Raw genomic sequence first — 16,126 nt, forward strand, 5'->3', positions numbered from 1 at the left:
ACTCCTTTCTCAATCCTGAGCCAGTCAATCGTTCCATACCAGGTTCTGACTGTTGCTTCTTGACCTGCATACAGGTTTCTCAGGAGACAGGTAAGATGATCTGCTGTTAAGAGTTGTCTACAGTTTGTTAGGATCCACACAGTAAAAGGTTTTAGTGTAGTCAGTGACTTCAGCCATGAAATAAAAGATGATTGCTTCTTGGCAGGAAAGCTATGGCAAATCTCGACAGTGTGAAAAGCAAAGACATCACTTTGCTGACAGAGGTCCATATAGTCAAGGCTATGGTCTTTCCAGTAGTCGTGTACGGATGTGAGAGCCAGACAATAAAGAAGGCAGAGGGCCAAAGAATTGATGCTTTCAAGCTGGGGTGCTGGAGAAGATTCTTGAGGGTCCCTTGGAAAGCAAGGAGCTCAAACCAGTCAATCCTAAAGAAAATCAACGCTGAATACTCTTTGGAAGGACTGATGCTGAAGGTGAAGCTCCAAAACTTTGGCTACCTGAACAGTTGACTCATTGGAAAAGACCCTGCTGCTGGGTAAGATTGAAGGCAGAAGGAGAAGGGTACTACAGAGTATGAGATGGTTGGATGGCATCACCTATTCAAAGCACATGAACTTGAGCAAACTCCGGGAAATAGTATAGGACAGGGAAGCCTGGCGTGCTGCTGTTCATGGGGTTGTGAAGAGTCAGACAGGACTTGGCGGCTGAACAATAAGTGATAATGCTGTTGAGCACCGTTTCATGTTCTTATTTACCATCTGAATATCTTCTATTGTGAAGTGACTTTTAAGTATTTTGTCCTCTTTTTAAAATTAAGTTGTATATATTTTATTACTGAGTGAAAGGAATTTTTTAAAGTATTTTGAATATAATTTGTTTCCCATATATATGCATTGGGAACTTTTTCTCCCAGCTCTGAGGGTTTCATTTTTATTTTCTTAAGGGATATCTTTTATGCAACAGAATGTTTTAATTTTCATGAGTCTAATTTATTTTTATTTTTTCATTTATTTAGAAGGTGTTGGGGCTGTAGGAACAGGAAGAAGTATGAAGGCCTGGACCAGCTATGAGTCCTTCCCTGAAGTATTGATTCCCCTACCCTCAGAGCCACCAATCACAATCTTGAACATGAAAAATAAGAAAAACCTGAACAGATTCAATTTTGATTCTTTGGGCAAAGCTGTTGCATAGCTACCTGTGGTGACCTGGGAGGCTTCTTACTAGAAGTGATGTTTGTGTAGGAGGGTCTAAATGATAAGTAATAATAAAAAGCTATTTTTAAAATAATACTACATTCTAAGCACCTTTCATGTCATTCTTTGTTGTAGCCAACCACCAAGATGGCCCCCAACGATCCTCACCGCCTATATTTCAGGCCTTTGTATAGTTCTCTCCATTTTCCAGCTAAAGAAACCAAACTTCGGAAAGGTTAAGGAACTTGCTGAAATAAGTTGCTCAAGTATCAGAGTAGATATTTTTCCTTTGACAATTTAATTATATTTCTTTTACACTTTAATGAAGAAACATTAAAGGGTAACATCACAGCTTAGATAATAAATCTCCTCAGGCTTTCTTGAACCTCTTTTAATTTGTTTTCTAATGTTGCACCTTCTTTTAAAAAACCCAAGGCCGCTCAATTTTACACTCTCTCCTCTATAATCTGTCATCATGCATTTCCCACTAAGCAAATACTAGCACTATTAGAACTAAGTTTTGACTCTAACTCTTTCTACAAGGCCCATATTCCTAACCACTCTGCCTCCGAAGGGTTTCCTAGGAAGAGAGTAAGAGAAGAGCATTATAGGCAGAGAAAATAACAAATGCAAAGAACTCAGGGTTTGGCAGGATTCAGCTGCTTCCGAGGGAATAGTTGGACTGTGGTTCAGTATAGCTAGAGATCAAACTTCTTGGGAAAGGAGCCGGTATCTGGTGTATAGAAACCTGTAAGTTATAAGTTACATCAACAATTTTGGATTCCTCTACAGAAAAAAAAAATTTAAGCAGAGGAAAAACATGCTATATTCAAACTTTTCAAAAGACTTTTTGATGATTTAGCAGACGCTGGTGTTGCTCGTTGGCACTTACCATTTCCTTGCATGCTGGCCACCATCCGTGTCAGCAGGCTGGAAGTGCTAGGGAATTAATGTCCACTGGAAGCCCTCAGTGAGTGAAGGGAGTTGTTGCGTAAGTCGTTGTCCAGCTTCTTACTCATCAGGTGGGATGACTCAGAGACATGTGTCCCACAGAATTTCTCAGGGTTCCCCAAGATTAAGCTCTAATTGCCCATAATCATAACGTGCTTGAAAATGGATGCTCCATCAACTGCTTTCCCTTCCCTAGTCTCTTCTCTAGTCTCCAGATGGTTTTTCCTGTGATTACCTCACAAACAAGATACAATTGTCCCCGCTTTTCCCTGAGGGATATGTTCCAAGATCCCCAGTTGGACACCTGTAACTGAGTGTGCTGTGTGCTCAGTCATGTCTGGCCCTTTGTGACTCTTTGGACTGTAGCCTGCCAAGCTCCTCTTGGTGAGGATAATACCAAACTCTACATATACTATATTTTCCCTATACACACAAGCCTATTATAAAGTTTAATTTATAAATTAGGTACATAGCAGATTAACAACAATAATAATAAAATAGAACTATTATAACAATATACTATAGTAATTATATGAATCTGGTCTCTCTCTCTCTCAAAATACCTTCTTGTACAAATTTAATACCTTTTCCATCTTAACCAAGCACTTGTTATGCACTGTGGCTGTAGGTGAATGAGGTGTGACAGAAAAAAAAAAAAAACTAGCACAAATTTCTTTTTCCTTCACAATTTCACAGACAGAAGTTTTGTTTTCACTGTAGGTCTTAGCAACCCCAGCATCTGACTTTTTTCCTTTCCATATTAAATTGAGAATATTCACTTTTTTACTCATAGGAAGCATTCTATAACTTCTCTTTGATATATCTGATTTGCCAGCATCACTACTCTTGCTTCTTAGGGCCATTATTAAGTAAAGTAGTGATTACTTGAACATTGCCCTGCAATGTCATTGACAGTCAATCTGATAACTAAGACTGTTGGGCAGAACAAGCTGGACAAAGAAATGATTCACATCCTGGGTAGGACAGAGTGGGGCAGCATATTTCATCACAGTACTCAGAATGGCACACAATCTAAAACTTATGAATTGTTTATTCCAGAATTTTCCATTCCATAATTTCAGACTGAGGTTGACTACAGGTAACTTAAACCTTGAAAAAAAAAATGAGGATAAGGGGGACTATTGTACTTGCAACTCAAATTCTTATTTCAAGGTCTACTTCAGAGCAGGGGAAAGGGAGGACTACAAAGTACAACAGATGGAATGAGAGGTAATATGGCCAATGTTGGAGAGGGAAATGGCAACCCACTCCAGTATTTTTGCCTGGAGAATCACAGGGATAGAGGAGCCTGGTGGGCTGCTGTCTATGCGGTTGCACAGAGTCAGATACAACTTAACCAACTTAGCATGCATGCATGCATGGCCAATGTTTATTCAAATACGTATTAAAATGTTGATTCTTCCCAAATTACTCTGTGAATTAAGTGAAATTTCAAACAAAACTCTAACAGGGTATTTTTAATGGAACTTAAAAAGCAGATCCCTATGGTCACTGACAACAAAATTAGTTGCAAAAAAGAAGAAAAAGGAGAGGACATGCCCTACCAAACTGAATGCCTTTTCCATCTTAAGATTTACTATAAATCTATCAAAATGGCACAGGGAGAAATAAACAGTCCTAAACATGCATGAGAACTTACTGTGTAATAAAAGAGGCATTACAAAACAATGAAGGAATTAGTTGATTACTCAATAAGTAGTGCTGGACAATTGACTGCCAATGTGCAAAAATTAAATATTTATGTGACATATACAAAATAAACTGCAGATAGTTTAAATATGAAAAATGAAGCTTGAAATTATTGAAGAATATATTTATAACTCAGAGAAAAGGGAGGATTTCTTAAGTAAGACAGAAAAATCAGAAATCTAAAAAACAGACTGATACATCTGATCAAATCAAAATTCAAAACATGTACAATATATCGTATAACCAAGTTAATCATCCATGTTATAACATGAATGACACTTGAAAGTATTATGCTAAATGAAAGAAGTCAGTTGTAGAAGACCACATATTATTTGATTCCATTTTAATGAAAGATCTAAAATAAGCAAATCCATAGAGACAGAAAGTAGACTATTTGCCAGGGGCTTGGAGAGGAGGGAATGGAGAGTGACTGCTAGTAAGTACAGGATTTCTTTGGGGGAAGATGAACATACTCTAAAATTAGATTGTAGTGATGCTCACACAACTTTGCAACTATAACTAAAGCCCAGTGGATTGTATACTTTAAATGGACGAATTTTATGGTATGTGAATTATTTCTCAATAAAACTTTTTTTAAAAGGTAAACCACACATTGGGAGAGGACATTTGTAATGAATATTACTGACAGATTATATTGAAGAATTCTGTAAAGCAATAAAAATGACAAACAACTCAAGATGAAAATGCATAAAGAATTAGAATTGGCATTTCAAAGATGGGGAAATTCAATAAACATATATAAATACACTCAACATTATTACTAATGAGGGAAAAGAAAATTAAAATAATGAGATACTATTACACCTATTAATTTGGGGGGAAAAAGTTGGAAAATGAGACCTCTTGTATGCTTCTGGTGGGAGTATAAATTCATATAACCACTTTGTACCGCAATTTGGTAATACCTAGTAAAGATGCTTACAAGTCTCTATAACCCAGCAATTCCACTTTCAAACAATTTTTTCATAGAGGAACATATGAAGTAAGTCCATAGATGTTTATGGCACATTGTTTGTAATGGTAGAATTTGGGAGAGGAGGTTTGCTATTCATCAATAGGGGATCAATTGTGAAATACGGATCAAATGTAGAATATTCATTCAATGTTATACAACAGTTAAATGAATATGCATAAATCTCAAAAACACAGAGTTCAATAAGCTACAAAAGAATATTTGCAATATAACACCTACAATAGTCTTCTTTCTCCAGAGAAACCAAACTAGTTTCATATATATATATATATATATTTAATATTTATTTACTGACTGTGCTGGGTCTGTGTTGCGGTATGCGGGATCTTCGATCTTGTTGCTGCATGCAGGTTCTTTAGTTGTGGCACATGGGATCGTTTAGTTGCAGAATATGGGACCAGGGATCAAACCTGGGCCCCCTGCCTTGGGAGCGCTGAGTCTTAGCCACTGGACCACCAGGGAAGTTCCCTGTAAGTATTATTATAAGGAACTGGCTCCTTATAATTATGGAGGCTGAGAAGTCCCACAATTTGCTGTCTGCAAACTGAAGTCTCAGGAAAGCCAGTAGTATAGTTCCAGTCTGACTCCAACAGCCTGAGAGCCAGGAATGCTAATGGTATAAAAATTCCAGGCAGAGAGCAGAAGACTGACATTTAAACTAAAGCAGTTAGGCAGAGAGAGTGAATTCTCCCTTTCTCCGCGTTTTTTTCTATTCAGGCCCTCAACAAATTGGATGATTCCCACCCACCTTGGGGAGGTCAATATGCTTTACTCAGTAGACTGATTCAAACAATAATTTCAATCTCAAAACATCCTCACAGACAAACAGAAAGATTATTTAACCAATTACCTGGACACCCTGTGACCGAGGCAAGTTGCACACAGAGTTAACTACCACAACACAGTTAATGTAAGTTAAAGTAAGTGCACTACCATGCATACTGCAGCAAAAGTATGATGAACAACATGATAGTTGTTTCTGAGACTTGGGAAGGTAAACTTGGTGAATACACCTTCATCTACAATGTTTTATTTCTTTAAAAGTAAATTTGAATCAAATATGACAGGATATCAACATTTGTTCATTTGGGTGATTGGTACCCAGGTAATTTTTACATTAACCTTCCTTGTTCTTATCAGCATATTTATATTTTTTATATTTCTTATTATTGACCTCAGATCACAACTGCTACCTTCTTCAGAGAATTGTCTTTGGCCTACAGCTGCTACCTCACAAAGAAGTATGTGGGAGGTTATACCTATCCCAAAGGGGAGAAAGAGACAACTGATGACAAGATTACTGACATGGGGTAAAAAACCCCAACTTTTCCTTCATGGTGAATAATTATGTGGTACAATTCTAACTCAAGAACTCCCCTGTAGGATCAGGCTGAGACTAGACTCCAGGTGAGACCATATTTATCACTCTCTCCCTGATATACATCTTTTATTATGTACACAAGAATCACCATCTCAGGCTCTCCTTCTGGTGAACCTGACTCAAGACAAGTCCCCATCTACTAGGTAGAGGGAAAAATTGTTTCTGCCCTGTCCAGAAACCTTAGTGTAATGTAATAATTTTGTTGGTCCTTTTAGGTAATGCCTAGTCCCTGTAGTAGATTGAAATATTGTTCCCAATTCTTCACTCCCTCCTTAACATACATTATGCTTCAGACTGAGAGACTGATCTGATCTGATCTGATAACATTTACCCAAGCTCAGTCGCTCAGTCGTGTCCGACTCTTTGCGACCCCATGAATCGCAGCACGCCAGGCCTCCCTGTCCATCACCAACTCCCGGAGTTCACTCAGACTCACATCCATCGAGTCAGTGATGCCATCCAGCCATCTCATCCTCTGTCGTCCCCTTCTCCTCCTGCCCCCAATCCCTCCCAACATCAGAGTCTTTTCCAATGAGTCAACTCTTCATATGAGGTTACCCTAGCTAGTAAAATGTTAATGGATGTGATGTGAATAGAGTCTTTAACTGTGGTTTGGCTTGGCCTTTTGCAATCCTTACCGCTGTCTTGAGAAGAGAATGTTACAGTAGGCACTGGTCCCAAAATGAGGAGACTTGTGGAACAAACTTGAATCCTACTCATGGCCTGGAGCCAAGGCCAGCTCATCCCAGTTAAGAGCCCAATCAAACCTCAGATCTATAAGTAAGGAATGAAAGCTTGTTGTTAAAAGTCATTGTGATTTGGGATTGTTTGTTGAATAGCAAGAGTATGGACTAAAAGTCTCTTTTAGAGAAGAAATGTTCAAATTCTTAGCTTTTTGCACCCATCTCATTTTCCAAGAAGACATCTGTATGACCAAAGGGAGATGGACTTACGTGTCCATCTCCTACCTGCTGACACTTACAGTTGATGAGATCCATTCTTTCTCAGTTTGAGCTGTGTCTGGTGTCTTTAGCCTCTCACTGGGTTTTACTTGCTCTTTGGACGACTCTGAGCCCTTGTCCTGTCCCCTCTGTTCCTGTCCATGGTTTTCAGTCCACCCATCAGCCCCCACTGCCGCCTGACAGACCCACTGGCTCCCACCTAGCATTTGTTCCACCCAAGGATCATGGGAGTCATAACAGGATCCCTCCAAAATCTGTATCCCTTTGCACCCACTGTGCACATTGCTCTTCACCAGGTTCTAGCAGGTTAAAGCATTGCTCTTCTACATGGTGGCCTCTTCCCTGAACCCCAAATATGGAATGGAGTGATTCCTCCTGCCCTTGAATCATAGATGAATTCTTGAACTGTCTTTCTCCAGGCTGAAGTCTAGAACAGAAAGACTAGGGCCCCAGCATTCTATATACTCTCTCTGTAGCCTCTCCATTTTTTTCTTCTCCATAATACCATCAGGCCAAGGCCTAAGTTTATGAGAGCACACTATGGAAGATATGCTCAAATCTGATAGCTATTGATATATATCAAATGGAGCTAAAAGAATTTAGAAAATTATTTCCCTCTTGACAATGTCCCGCTTTGGAGCCTATTGACAAATAGCAAAACTCTACATATAGCAAAATTCTATTGTTCAAAGTTGAGAAAAAATTATCTTTGTTTATGCCCTGAAACAAATCAAATCTTCACCAGCACTCCACCAGGATGGATGAATTGTGGTGGACATGGATATGTGTTGCTCAGATCCTCCTTCAAGGACTGGCTGCCCAGTTGCAGAGACCATGTTAGCAGCCAGCCTCCAGCTGTTGGCAGCTTCAGGGTCTGTCTTAGCTGGAGAAAAACATCCCTTCCAAGGTCATGCCTTTTCCAAGACAGCTTATGTTCAATGATTTGGTCAGGTGGAGGTGTAAAGGTCTGGCTATTTTGGTCTAATGTGGAATGCTTTAGGCAATACTCACTTAAAAACTCCCTGCCAGATTGGCTAGGCTCCACTGGGCCTGCATCATTGTTTGATTTCTTCCTCTGCCCAGTCTGGCTTCTATTCCATTCTTTTCCATAGTAAATATCTTGCACCCTAGATTCCATCTCAGTATCTGATTCCAGAGAACCCAACCTATGACATAAATACTTTGGACTGCAGGAAAAGGTCCTTATACACACAGTGGAATATTATTCAGCCTTAAATAGGATGGAAATTCTGGCACATGCTACACTATGGATGAATTTTGAGAGCATTATACTATGCCAGCAAATTTGGAAAACTCAGCAGTGGCCACAGGACTGGGAAAGGTCAGTTTTCATCCCAATCCCAAAGAAAGACAATGCCAAAGAATGCTCAAACTACCACACAATTGCACTCAACTCACACGCTAGTAAGGTAATGCTCAAAATTCTCCAAGCCAGGCTTCAGCAATACATGAACCGTGAACTTCCAGATGTTCAAGCTGGTTTTAGAAAAGGCAGAGGAACCAGAGATCAAATTGTCAACATTCTCTGGATAATGGAAAAAGGAAGAGAGTTCCAGAAAAGCATCTGTTTCTGCTTTATTGACTATGCCAAAGCCTTTGACTGTGTGGATCACAAGAAACTGTGGAAAATTCTGAAAGAGATGGGAATCCCAGACCACCTGACCTGCCTCTTGAGAAACCTATATGCAGGTCAGGAAGCAACAGTTAGAACTGGACATGGAACAACAGACTGGTTCCAAATAGGAAAAGGAGTACGTCAAGGCTGTGTATCGTCACCCTGCTTATTTAACTTCTATGCAGAGTACATCATGAGAAACGCTGGACTGGAAGAAACACAAGCTGGAATCAAGATTTCTGGGAGAAATATCAATCACCTCAGATATGTAGATGACACCACCCTTATGGCAGAAAGTGAAGAGGAACTAAAAAGCCTCTTGATGAAAGTGAAAGTGGAGAGTGAAAAAGTTGGCTTAAAGCTCAACATTCAGAAAACGAAGATCATGACATCCAGTCCCATCACTTCATGGCAAATAGATGGGGAAACAGTGGAAACAGTGTCAGACTTTATTTTTTGGGGCTCCAAAATCACTGCAGAGGTGATTGCAGCCATGAAATTAAAAGACGCTTACTCCTTGGAAGGAAAGTTATGACCAACCTACATAGCATATTAAAAAGCAGAGACATTACTTTGCCAACAAAGGTCCGTCTAGTCAAGGCTATGGTTTTTCCTGTGGTCATGTATGGATGTGAGAGTTGGACTGTGAAGAAAGCTGAGCACCGAAGAATTGATACTTTTGAACTGTGGTGTTGGAGAAGACTCTTGAGAGTCCCTTCGACTGCAAGGAGATCCAACCAGTCCATTCTAAAGGAGATCAGTCCCGGGTGTTCTTTGGAAGGAATAATGCTAAAGCTGAAACTCCAGTACTTTGGCCACCTCATATGAAGAATTGACTCATTGGAAAAGACTCTGATGCTGGGAGGGCTTGGGGGCAGGAGGAGAAGGGGACGACAGAGGGTGAGATGGCTGGATGGCATCATCTACTCGATGGTCGTGAGTTTGAGTGAACTCCAGGAGATGGTGATGGACAGGGAGGCCTGGTGTGCTGCGATTCATGGGGTCGCAGAGAGTTGGACACGAGTGAGCGATTGAACTGAACTGAACTGATACTAAGTGAAATAAGTCAGTCTGAAAAGGATAATACTGTATGATTCCACTTATATGAGGTACCTTGAGGAGTCAAATTTATAAATAGAAAGTAGAATGTTGTTTGCCATTCAACAAAAACCTGGGGGGAAGGAAATGGAGACTTTTAATTGTTGAGTATGGAACTTCATTTGGAGTAGTGAAAGTGTCCTGGAAATGGATGATGGTGGTGGTTGTACAACAGTATGAATGTTCTTAATTCTACTGAGCTATAATTACGTACATTCATATGTACCAATTTACCATAAAAAATTGTAAATGTTATGTATATTTTATCACAATAAAAAATATTGGTTAAAATAGCCAGCCACAAGGCTTCCCTGGTGGTCCAGTGGTTAAGAATCTACCTTGCAAGGCAGGAAACAGCAGTTCAATCTCTGGTCCAGGAAGATCCCTTAGTTGAGAAGCAACTAAGCCCATGCACTCTGAGTCAGCAAGCCACAACTACTGAGCCCACATACTGCAACTCCTGATGCCTGGGTGCCTACAGCCTGTGCTCCACAACAAAAGAAGCCACAGTGATAAGAAGGCCAGATACCCTAAGGAAGAGTAGCCCCCTCACTGCAAGTAGAGAAAGTCCACTTGCAGCAACAAAGATCCACCATGACCAAATAAATAAATAAATCTTTTAAAAAAAAATGCTATGCTATTCTAAGTCACTTCAGTCGTGTCCAACTCTGTGTGACCCCAGAGACGGCAGCCCACTAGCCAGCCACAAATCAAAGAATTACACACTACAAACAAGCTTATGAAATAAAAAGATGGTTAAATTTAGTAAATGTATTCATATAATTCATTATGCTGGTAGCACAAAGAAGAAAAAGTATCTGATCATATTCATAGATGTTAAAAAGGCATTTGATAAAATGTCACATCAGTTCCTAACAAAATTCTCTCTCATTTTTTTTTTTTGGCTGCCGCGGGTCTTCGTTGCTACACGTGGATTTTTTCAAGTTGCAGCAAGGGGGAGCTACTCTCTAGTTTTGCAGTGCTCAGGCTTCTCACTACAGTGGTTTCTTTTATTGTGGAGAATGGGCTCTAGAGACGTTGCAGCGTGAGCTCCAGAGCACGGGCTCAGTAGTTGTGGCACACAGTCTTAGTTGCCCCATGGCATTTGGAATTTGCCCAGGCCAGGGATCAAACCCATGTCTTCTGCATTGGCAGGTGCTCTCAACCACTGGATCACCAAGGAAGTCCCAAAATTCTTAATTAAGCAGATATTAATTGATTCATCTTAATAGGACTAAAAAAAGTTTTTCTGGGAGGGGCTGTGCTGTGATCTTTGTGGGATCTTAGATTCCTGACCAAGGATTAAACTCTGGCCCCAGGCAGTGAAAGTGCTGAGTCCTAACCACTGGACTGCTAGGGAATTCCCAAATGATTAATAATTTTTTATCTAAAAACAAAACCAGCAGTGTAATACTAGAAATATTCCCATTAAAATTTCACTCATTATCACCACCATTATTTAATATTGTTCTCGATAATAGCTAATAATTTAAATTTTAAAAATCTAAAGTATACTGAAAATGGCAGAGTAGAAAGTCATGTGCTTATCTCCTCTTGCAAGAGCACCAAAATTACAACTAGCTGTTGAACAAACATTGACAGGAGGACTCAGGAACCCATCAAAAAAAGACCCCATGGCCAAAGACAAGAGAAGCCACAGTGAGACAGTAGGAGGGGCACAATCACAATAAATTTAAATTTCATACAAGCCAGGTGGGTGACCCACAAAACTGGAGAATGACAATACCAAAGAAGTTCTCCCACTGTTGTGAAGGTTCTGAACCCCATGTCAGGTTTCCCAGTCTGAGGATCTAACAAAAGGACAGGGAATTCCCAGAGAACCTAATCTTGAAGGTCAGTGGGATTTGATTATAGGACTTCCACAGAACTGGGGGAAACAGAGACACCAGTCTTGGAGGGCACAAGCAAAATCTTGCACACATCAAGACCCAGAAGAAAGGAGCAGCTGATCTCACAGGAGACTCAACTAAAACTACCTGCTAGTGTTGGAGGGTCTCTTGAGGAGGTGTGGGTCGGCAGGGGCCCACCACAGGGACAGGGGCACTGGCAGCAGTAGTCCGGGAAGGTCCCTCTTGGTGGTTGCCCTTAACCTGGCCATAGAGCCTGCAGACCCCAGGGCTGGGTCGCCTCAGGCCAAACAACAACCTGGAAGGGAGTGTAGCCCCACCCATCAGTAGATAATTGGATTAAAACTTTACTGAGGCCCTGCCCACCAGAGCAAGTTAGTTTTTCCCATTCAGTCCCTCCCATCAGGAAGCTTACTCAAGCCTCAGCCTCCTCCATCAGAGGGCAGACAGAAGCAGTAAGAAGAATCATAGTCTCACAGAAGCTAAAACAAAACCCACATTACAGAAAGTTAATCAGGATGAAAAAGCAGAAAGTCATGTCCCAGATAAAGGAACAAGATAAAACCTCAGAAAAACAACTAAATGAAATGGAGATCGGCAACTTTCCTGAAAAAAAAAAAAAAAAAATCAGAATAATGATAGTGAAGATGACAGGTGATATGCAATGACCTTCAAAGCACATCATTAAATGAAAAAAATTGAGATAGAGAACCAAATGCCTATTGTGCTATCATTAACGTAAACAAAAGAGGGAGGTTGTAGTTTTGATAACTTAAGGTAATAGGGAATTTTCAGAAAGGTCTGTTTATCACAGTCCAAGGGAAACAGAGAGAAATGAGGGTAAAAGGAGGCTGCTGCCCACTGAGTCTCTCACCTTCTGTTCTTCTGCTTCGGCAGCCTTTCCATCCACAGGTCTTTGTCCTTCTGTGTAACAATTCCTTGTTATGCTAGTCTAACATGTAAGGTGAGCTAGTGAGAGAGCTCCAGGGTGAGCTGGATGACTGGGGAGGGGTAGGTGGAAGAAGAAACCTGTGCCTCAGAGCAAGCCTGAATCACAATCCACTTTCCTCTGGCAAGTGCCCATGGAGTCCTTCCTCAGTCCTAGGGAGACAGGGACAGAGAATGAAAACTGAGTGGTCGTCACATAAAATCTTGGTGAGATGCTGCAAGTCTAAAGTATTCATTTTTTGATCATCATGTAAGGAAGTGGCTTCAAGGTACATTTCAGCAGTTTCAACACAGAGTGAATCTGGCATTGGATACATTTCACAAGAATAAGAAATGAAGCAGAGACGATGCTCATTTCTTTCATACAACAGAGGCCTGGCTGGTAACACTTACAGTGGAAGAATGGAAGATTCTGAGAGGATTACACAAGAGTCTTCCCTGGTCATTTCCAGAACATAAAGGAAGCTATGGTAGAAGGGAACCAAAAATTTCAAATTACTTATTTAATGATCATGAATTTAATGTAATTACTTATTTAATGATCATATTCATTAAATTAGACATTGTGTTTAAAAGCACTGTGATATCATAATACACAGGGCCTTGATTTCATCTGATTTCATTACAAATATATCTGATATATTAAAAATTATATATTTTTATTAAAATATATCAGATTTTTTATAGAAATATTAAGTGATATTGTATCCATCTCAGTGTATCACATTTGTCAGCTTGTCACATTAATGATTTAATCCCTTGGTCAAGATGGTGACTACCAGATCTCTCTTTGGTAATGGGAACTTTTCCTCTCTGAAATTACTAAATATCCCTAGGGAAACACTTTCAGACATTTTGAATATCTTTTTCCAAACTTTTTCATTGGAATGGTTTTATCTTTCATTGATGATTCCTGTCTGACTCAATTATTACTATAATGCTTATAAAATGATTTTCCCATTTCTATCATTCCTACTACATTGACTAGTTGTTATTCTTTTATGAAGAACTGTCCTTCTTATCTCCCTTAAAATATATTGTGTTCATATCAATATAGATGGATGGATTCTTTTTTTATTCAATATATTATAACCCATTCTGCATTATTCATTTGAGGCTGGCATTTGACATGAGGCTGTCTACAAAATATAGATTCCAAGGTAGTTCTCCATTGTCTAGGAGAGGAATCTGGGGTTCCACATTTATAACTGGCTCCCCCTAGTGCTACTTATGCCCACGAAAATTTTAAAAGCTGAGAAGAAGCCCTTCCAGATGATCATTGGAGGGGATTTTGTTAGCAGTAATTCCCCTCTCCCTACACAAGGCAATACTCCTAAAATGTGAAAAGGCTGCTCCTCTGAGGCATGGAAGGCCAGAACACCAGCAAAGACAACTCTGTCTTCCATGGGTGAAGAGGGATGAGTAAGAAGTAGAGAGGCTGAGAGACAAGATCATTACTGTTTCCTTACAGTAATGCTTTTCTGAATCATGGGAACCATTTGCTTCTATCCCCAAAAAGTGGGGATGATATTTGGAACCAAACATTGATATAATCAGGAAAAAGCCTAGATCAGGATGGCATATAGAATGTTTGAAAATACACTGTCATCCTTGCTGAAAAGTCCCAATGAAAGCTAGAAAAAAAAAACATGAAAAAGAGAAACTAATAATTTTATAGAGGTATCAGGAAACTGAAAAACCAACAGGCCAGAATTTTAAGAAATGCCTGGAAGATAGAGATAAGGAAGAAATGTGTAGTTAAAAAAAGAGAAATTGAGCTCACCTGTTAATACCTACTTCCTCCCCCAATCCCACTAAAATAATAGCAAATCAGAAGAAAAGAGAAAAACCCACAAGGAAAAAAGAGTAGTCATTGAGGGCAAGAACAGGTTAATGTTGTCATGGTATTTTACATGTTTTTTACCAGGCATAGGAGAGAAAGAGAAAATGACTCCATACTTGGAAAAAAGGAAAAATTATGATTGACCTATTTCTGATACCTCGAAACACCTTTTCAAATCCAGTTTGAACAAAACCTGAAACTAGAGTCCTGAGGAATGTTAATCCATCGGCACAAGATATCGAATTGACTCACAGCTACTGAAGGGACAAACAGTTTTATGGTCCACTATAGTTAGTTTATTTACTTTAAAATACCTATTTTTATTTATATATTTATTTGGCTGTGCCATGTCTTAGTTGTGGCACTTGGGATCTTCAGGTGTGGCATGTGAACTCTTAGTTGGGGCATGTGGGATCCAGTTCCCTGAGCAGGAAACAAACCCGGGCCCCCTGCACTGGGAACGCGGGCCACCAGGGAAGTCCCAATAGTTCAACTTTAGAAACCAACAAGCTCTATGGTTTTATAGCCTGGGTGCGGAGTTAAACACAAGGATTTTAAGGCCATATAGAAAGTTAACCAGCGAAGGCAATGGCAACCCACTCTAGTACTCTTGCCTGGAAATTCCCATGGATGGAAGAGCGTGGTAGGCTGCAGTCCGTGGGGTTGTGAAAAGTCGGACACGACTGAGCGACTTCCCTTTCACTTTTCACTTTCATGCATTGGAGAAGGAAATGGCAACCCACTCCAGTGTTCTTGCCTGGAGAATTCCAGAGATGGGGGAGCCTGGTAGGCTGCAGTCTATGGGGTTGCACAGAGTCAGACACTACTGAAGCGACTTAGCAGCAGCAGCAGCAGCAGCATAGTTACAGTTTATTTATTTTAAAATACCTGTTTTTATTTATATATTTATTTGGCTGTGCCATGTCTTAGTTGTGGCACTTGGGATCTTCAGGTGTGGCATGTGAACTCTTAGTTGGGGCATGTGGGATCCAGTTCTCTGAGCAGGGAACAAACCTGGGCCCCCTGCATTGGGAATGTGGGCCACCAGGAAAGTCCCTATAGTTCAACTTTAGAAACCAACAAGCTCTATGATTTTATAGCCTAGGTGTGAAGTTAAATACAAGGATATTAAGGCCATATAGAAAGTTAACCCGTGAAGGCAATGGCAACCCACTCCAGTACTCTTGCCTGGAAATTTCCATGGACAGAGGAGCCTGGTAGGCTGCAGTCCATGGGGTTGTGAAGAGTCGGACACGACTGAGCGACTTCACTTTCACTTTTCACTTTCATGCATCGGAGAAAGAAATGGCAACCCACTCCAGTGTTCTTGCCTGGAGAACCCCAGGGACAGGGGAGCCTGGTGGGCTGCTGTCTACGGGGTCACAGACTCTGACAAGACTGAAGTGACTTAGCAGCAGCAGAAAGTTAACCAGTTTTCAATCTTATCTAGCAAATTGTCTCTAGAATTCCTTTTATTAACTCTAAAAGTGAAAGTGAAATCGCTCAGTTGTGTCCGACTCTTTGCGACACCATGGACTATGG

At 40.3% G+C, this 16,126-nt stretch overlaps 1 long non-coding RNA gene across 6 annotated transcripts in view; it reads right to left on the bottom strand.

Moving 5' to 3' along the window:
• Positions 1–9,859: 9,859 nt before the first annotated feature.
• Positions 9,860–16,126, bottom strand: part of LOC147360689 (uncharacterized) — a 31,693-nt gene continuing 25,426 nt past the window's right edge. For 2 of the 6 annotated variants that reach the window (XR_015139355.1, XR_015139353.1), the window contains 3 exons: positions 13,135–13,206; positions 12,668–12,894; positions 9,860–12,399 (listed from right to left, as the gene is read on the bottom strand). This is a non-coding gene — a long non-coding RNA (uncharacterized LOC147360689). The remainder of the gene's footprint in view (positions 12,400–12,667; positions 12,895–13,134; positions 13,207–16,126) is intronic. The other 4 variants (XR_015139356.1, XR_015139354.1, XR_015139358.1 and 1 more) reach the window with 2 other exon arrangements.

Source organism: Bos grunniens, chromosome 13 (assembly GCF_055505025.1).
Source record: "Bos grunniens cultivar Pamir isolate PY7600 chromosome 13, Bosgru_T2T1.0, whole genome shotgun sequence".
Classification (NCBI taxonomy): domain Eukaryota; kingdom Metazoa; phylum Chordata; class Mammalia; order Artiodactyla; family Bovidae; genus Bos; species Bos grunniens.